Source organism: Podarcis melisellensis (genome assembly GCF_964234715.1).
Source record: "Podarcis melisellensis genome assembly, chromosome: 8".
NCBI lineage: Eukaryota > Metazoa > Chordata > Lepidosauria > Squamata > Lacertidae > Podarcis > Podarcis melisellensis.
In genome coordinates this window covers 77685659-77691312 of record NC_138540.1, presented here as the reverse complement: position 1 = coordinate 77691312, position 5654 = coordinate 77685659, and the positions used below count along the sequence as shown (strand labels likewise).

General features: G+C 42.1%; 1 long non-coding RNA gene across 1 annotated transcript; it reads right to left on the bottom strand.

Moving 5' to 3' along the window:
• Nucleotides 1–1842: 1842 nt before the first annotated feature.
• On the bottom strand, nt 1843–4642 carry LOC309376280. Its single transcript, XR_014171148.1, has 3 exons — nt 4524–4642; nt 2675–2821; nt 1843–1939 (listed from the first exon to the last, which is right to left on the bottom strand). It is a non-coding gene; the product is annotated as an uncharacterized lncRNA (long non-coding RNA).
• Between the last annotated feature and the right edge of the window lie 1012 nt (nt 4643–5654).

Below are 5654 nucleotides of genomic sequence, written 5' to 3'. Positions count from 1 at the left end.
TCCATGATCACTGAAGATGGTGACAGCAGTCACGAAATTAAAAGACACCTGCTCCTTGGGAGAAAGGCGATGGCAAACCTAGACAGCATCTTAAAAAGCAGAGACATCACCTTGCCAGCAAAGATCCATATAGTTAAAGCCATGGTTTTCTCAGTAGTGAGGTATGGAAGTGAGAGCTGGACCATAAAGAAGGCTGATCGCCAAAGAATTGATGCTATTGAATTATGATGCTGGAGGAGACTCTTGAGAGTCCCATGGACTGCAAGAAGATCAAACGTATCCATTCTTAAGGAAATCAGCCCTGAGTGCTCACTGGAAGGACAGATTGTGAAGCTGAGATTCCAATACTTTGGCGACCTCATGAGAAGAGAAGACTGCCTGGAAAGGACCCTGATGTTGGGAAAGATTGAGGGCACAAGAAGAAGGGGACGACAGAGGACAAGATGGTTGGACAGTGTTCTCAAAGCTACGAACATGAGTATGGCCAAACTGCGGGACGCAGTGGAGGACAGGGGTGCCTGGCATGCTCTGGTCCATGGGGTCACGAAGAGTCGGACACGACTAAACAACTAAACAACAACAACAAACCTTAACACTATATATGGAACACTATACAGTGGTGCCTCGCAAGATGAAATTAATTCGTTCCGCAAGTCTTTTCGTCTTGTGAGTTTTTCGTCTTGCGAAGCACGGTTTCCCATAGGAATGCATTAAAAATCAATTAATGCGTTCCTATGGAAACCGCCTTCAGACCAGGTCCGGGGACAGTCTGTCCCCCGACCTCTTCTGAAGGCCGGCGGGGGGCAAAAGTCTTTGCTTTCCCCCCCCCCGCCTGCTTTTCCGGGAGAGCGGAGAAACTGTCCCGGGGCGATGTTAAAATGCTCCCGGATGGCTTTTGAAGGCAGGCGGGGGGGGAGCAAAGACTTTTGCCCCCCCCCCGCCTTCAGAAGAGGTCCAGGACCTCTTCTGCTTTTTTTTGTTTTTAATAATAATACCTCTTCTGAAGGCGGGCGGGGGGCAAAAGTCTTTGCTCCCCCCCGCCTGCCTTCAAAAGCCATCCGGGATAGCGGGAAGCGCTTCCCTGCTATCCCGGACAGCTTTTAAAATGCTGGCGGTGGGGAGCAAAGCCTTTCAGCCCCCGCCGGCCTTCCTGGACCTCTTCTGAAGGCTGAAGGGGGGGAAAGGCTTTGCTCCCCACCGCTAGCATTTAAAAGAGGTCCCCGGAGATTTCCCTATGGGCTTTCTTCTTGCGAAGCAAGCCCATAGGGAAATTCATTTTGCGAAGCGCCTCCAAAACGGAAAACCCTTTCGTCTAGCGGGTTTTTCGTCTTGCGAGGCGTTCGTCTTGCGGGGCACGGAAGAGAGATAGAAAGTGAAAGTGAAACCCAGGTTCCTTCTGGCCTCTTACTATAGTCAGTATGAGCTTGAAGAAGAGATAACAGAACGAGTTTAACCCAGCTGTACTAAGCTTCTCTGAGGGAACCTTCTGCTTGTTTCTTTCACACAAAGAAGCTTCCAGAGCCCTCTTCAATTTATCAGAATAGGAAAGATGTCACCAGATCAATATTTTTTACATCAAGAAATGCAAACTGGTAATTTTAACCCCTTTTTCTGTGCCACTTGCTTTCCTTTTCCACCACCAAAATAAAATAAAAAAGTAAGAACCAGAGATCCTGAGTCCTGGATTTCACCACTAGGACTCCAATTCCCTCTCATTGCTATGGATTTTGGAATAAACAAGGAGGAGGTCTATACTGTCCTATTCACCCTTCATGTTCAAGCTGGTGTGAGATTCGTGAAGCATTATAACAGTTTATTTGCTTAACAAGAAGGATAAAGCTCCCAATTCTGATTAATCTTCTTTCATTTCTCTGGATGGCACAAAAATCTGTTGTTCCACAACCTTGGAAAGTGAAATCGTGGTGCTGCAGAAAGAGAGCTTGGGGGGGGGTGGAGAAATGTTGACATTAGTCCTTTATCCAGGAATTGGAGATTGTGCTTGTGATGGTAAATGAGAATTTTAATAAGTTAGTTTTAAACAGTATATATTTAAGAAATCAGAAAAAATTCATAATTTCTTCAGAATATGAATATACAAAATTTTCAACATCAGAAGTTCAGGTAAAAAAATATCTCGGATGTAAATGAACATTGTCATCATACCCAAAAGAGTCTCAAGACACAAAGATTATTAATAAACAGGTTATATTTATAAAATAGAATGAAATTAGTGGATCAGAGAATAGGCCTAATTAACTAGATTAAGCAAATCAAATTCTTGTGGGGAAGTGAGTTGCAATAAAATGGGAGGAATTCTATCCCTGCCATCTCCAGGACATATTTAAAGCCACATGCTGTGGCCACACAGCAAGATTTGGAAACAACACTCAGTGTGATGCAGCCTCAAAAGAATGCTAGCGGTGTGGAAAACAAGGTGCAGTCAGAAGAGAGTGGAAATTCTGATGCACAACTATATATCCTTGCAGTTATGGTCTGAGTTATTCTAACAACCACTGAGGAAGGGTGCAGAGTGGTGCCATTGAGAGATGAAATTCCTCTCACTTTTCCAGCAACATGAAAGGGAAAGGAAGAGGATGTAAGGGAGAGCAGGAGGGAATCTGCATGACCCAGCCAATGAGTCGGCCTTTCTCCCCTGTCTGAGTAGCAATGTTACCTATATTAAGAGTTCCTTGAAAATCAACACACTGGGTCTCATTCTCAAGACAGTTGATGGTCTTCTCACTTTCACACTTTTCCTCTCCTTTGGAGAAGCAGGATGGGCACTGCAGACCATTTTCAGCCAGCATGTTGCGATCAGGAACTGCCAAAATCCAAAGTATAGTGAGCATGTTAACCACTTTGTCTTTGTATCTGTATGTTATATTTTTGAAAAGAACCCTAGGGCCTTACAGTTTTGGTGGGGGAGCTGCAAGTACTCTTGAATAAATATGATCAAGGCATAATCTGCATTCAGGGCTCACCATAGGACAAAGTCACCACTGGTGTCTGAGATGAATGACGTTTACCAAATTTGAGGTGGGGCACTGTGAACTTTCTTTTCCTTCTCAATCTCCCTGAAGGTTTTCATGCCATCTATTATGGTGTAACCTCTCTGAAAATATAGGCTCTTAGTCTCCATTTTTTGTACGGAGATTCTCACTCTCTCCTGCTCTTTAACAATGAGCTATCCATGAGTTTCTGTGAACCATCCTGAGACCCCAGGTATAGGGTGGTATATAAAGTCAATAAATAAAACAAATAAATTTAAGAGAACACTCTAAGATAGGGACTTATCTTATGCACTCTCATAACTCCCAGCTTAGATAGTCCTTATTTTCCCAATTAAAAAACCAACCAGAACCAGCTCAAGGGTGATTTAGGAGGACACCTGAATAAGATAGGTGGATTGTAAGCTTCATTTTTGGAATATTCAATTGAAAGTTAACTTGAAGGGACCATAAATTAATTATGAGCTGTTCATGACCTTAGATATCCAATTATATTGGTTGAAATAGATCGTTCACAGGCTAAACATGCATAGGGAGTGTTATAAAGGTGTCTTGAACTTTGTATTCTTCGACCAGTTTTGTTGTTATTGTTGTTGTTTTTACTCATCCACTGGGTTAAATAATCTGGGCAAAATTCTTAAACTGTGTCTCTTTAGACACCTCTTAATCTTAGGAAATTAACATGATTTATCTCTGAACCAATCTACTTCTGAGGTGACCATTTGGGGAAAGTGGGTCATTAACAGATTAACAAAGCAACACATCAAAGGAATGGAGGCTTCTCCATGTGTAATAATATGACCAGAATTAGTTTAGCAAATCTAGAACAAGTGCAATGTGACCGTTCTCAAGAAAAGAAAGCTGCCAAGGTGAGGATGCTGCTGTGCCTATGAGAGGGGCAGGACATCTTCTGGTGGATGTCTTCATTTTAAGCCTCAGGTTGTATATATTTATAAATAAACCATAAATCATAATGACATCACAGGGTCTGTTGTGCATTATGGTCCCACAGGAAACACATACCCTGGGTTAAAGCATGCCAGGTACCTCTGGAATCTCAAATCACTTGGATATAGGGACAGTGTGTAACAATATCTTAACATCCAGCAAAAACATTACTGGGACAAGGGGCACTGGCACTGTGCAGGATCAGATCCTCCCACCTATCAAGAGGAGGTTTTGATCCTACATGGTGCTGTTTTGAGGGGCAGGAAGAAGGAGAGGCCTAGTTGGAAAGGCAACCCATCCCTTCTCAGGCAGAGAGATGTAGCCTCCCAGAAGGTCCCTCTTTTTCACAGTTGTTCCTCATGCTTTCCTCTCCATCTCCACCCCTTGAGAGGCCCTAATAGTCCTGTACTGCTCAACCCAACCTGTAGCCATCTGGGGCTGTCTCAACCCATTTGAGTAAGGCACAGTGCCTCTGAGTACTGCTAATTGACTAAGAATACTAGCCTTGTCCAAATCCAGTGCACAACCCTGACATGCTAAGCATTCTAAAATGCTTCAGAAACTTACGGCTGAGAGTTGCATTGTTGCACAGGTCAGTGTTGCAGCAGTGCTTCTTTGTCTGAAAGAATTTACCATTCCCTGCAGTGAAGCTGTAATCACCTGAGAAGCAATAGCGGGATGACGAGCATCTATTTGAAAGTTGCACTTGGGATTTCCCTATGAAAAAGAATGTGAAAGAAATATCTAGATCTGGAAGAAATATGCAGATCCGTTGCTCCTAAGGCTCATTAATTGTAATGGTTCCAATTTTCTTTGATGCCTGAATCAGGACCTTTTCCAACTAACAATATGGAAAGTATTATTCAGTTTGGCTTTCTAAAATTAGGTGCTGTTTATATCATGGCTATATCATAAAAGGGAAAATATCAAAATATTTTCCAGTAATAATTCATAAAAGATAAAATAAAAACCGTATTAAATATAAATTATTGTATTATTATTATTATTATTATTATTATTATTATTATTATTATTATACTTTTTACCCCACCCTTCTGGCTGGGTTTCCCCAGCCACTCTGGGTGGCTTCCAACAGAACATGAAAAACAGCATAAAACTTCAAAGTTTAAAAACTTCCATGAATGGGGCTGCCTTCAGATGTCTTCTGAAATAAATAAATACCAATTAACTGATGTGGAAAGATGTGTTCTTAATGATCTGCATAGCCCTGGTGGAACAGAAAAGTTTTCTGCAGGCATTTAAGAATTCTGCCCCTTTCCACAAGCAGAGGTCTCCTGCCAACTTCATCCAAATGACCAGCCTGTTTTTATGGTTCTGCAGTGACAAAATATAAATTGACTGCAGGGGTAAATTAATACTTTTAAATATCAGCGCTGGAATTGGGTTTTTCATTTTTTAAACTTGAATGTTTACAATTAATTTGTAAATTGCATTAATTTTGGAATGTATGCAGAACTGCATTTCAGGTCAAACTTGTAGCACAAAGGCTCATGCCTTCTTCTATACATCTGACAAGACATCTGACAAACACTGCACTCTCTCTGCTAGTTGATCATAACAGTTTGCAGGTTGGGGAAAATGCTTCCTTGAACTCCTGTGTGCCCAACACTACACTTGACAAGAAACCTGCACTGCACCAACCTCACTGCCCCCTTGCCCCTTTCCCTCCAAAAATGT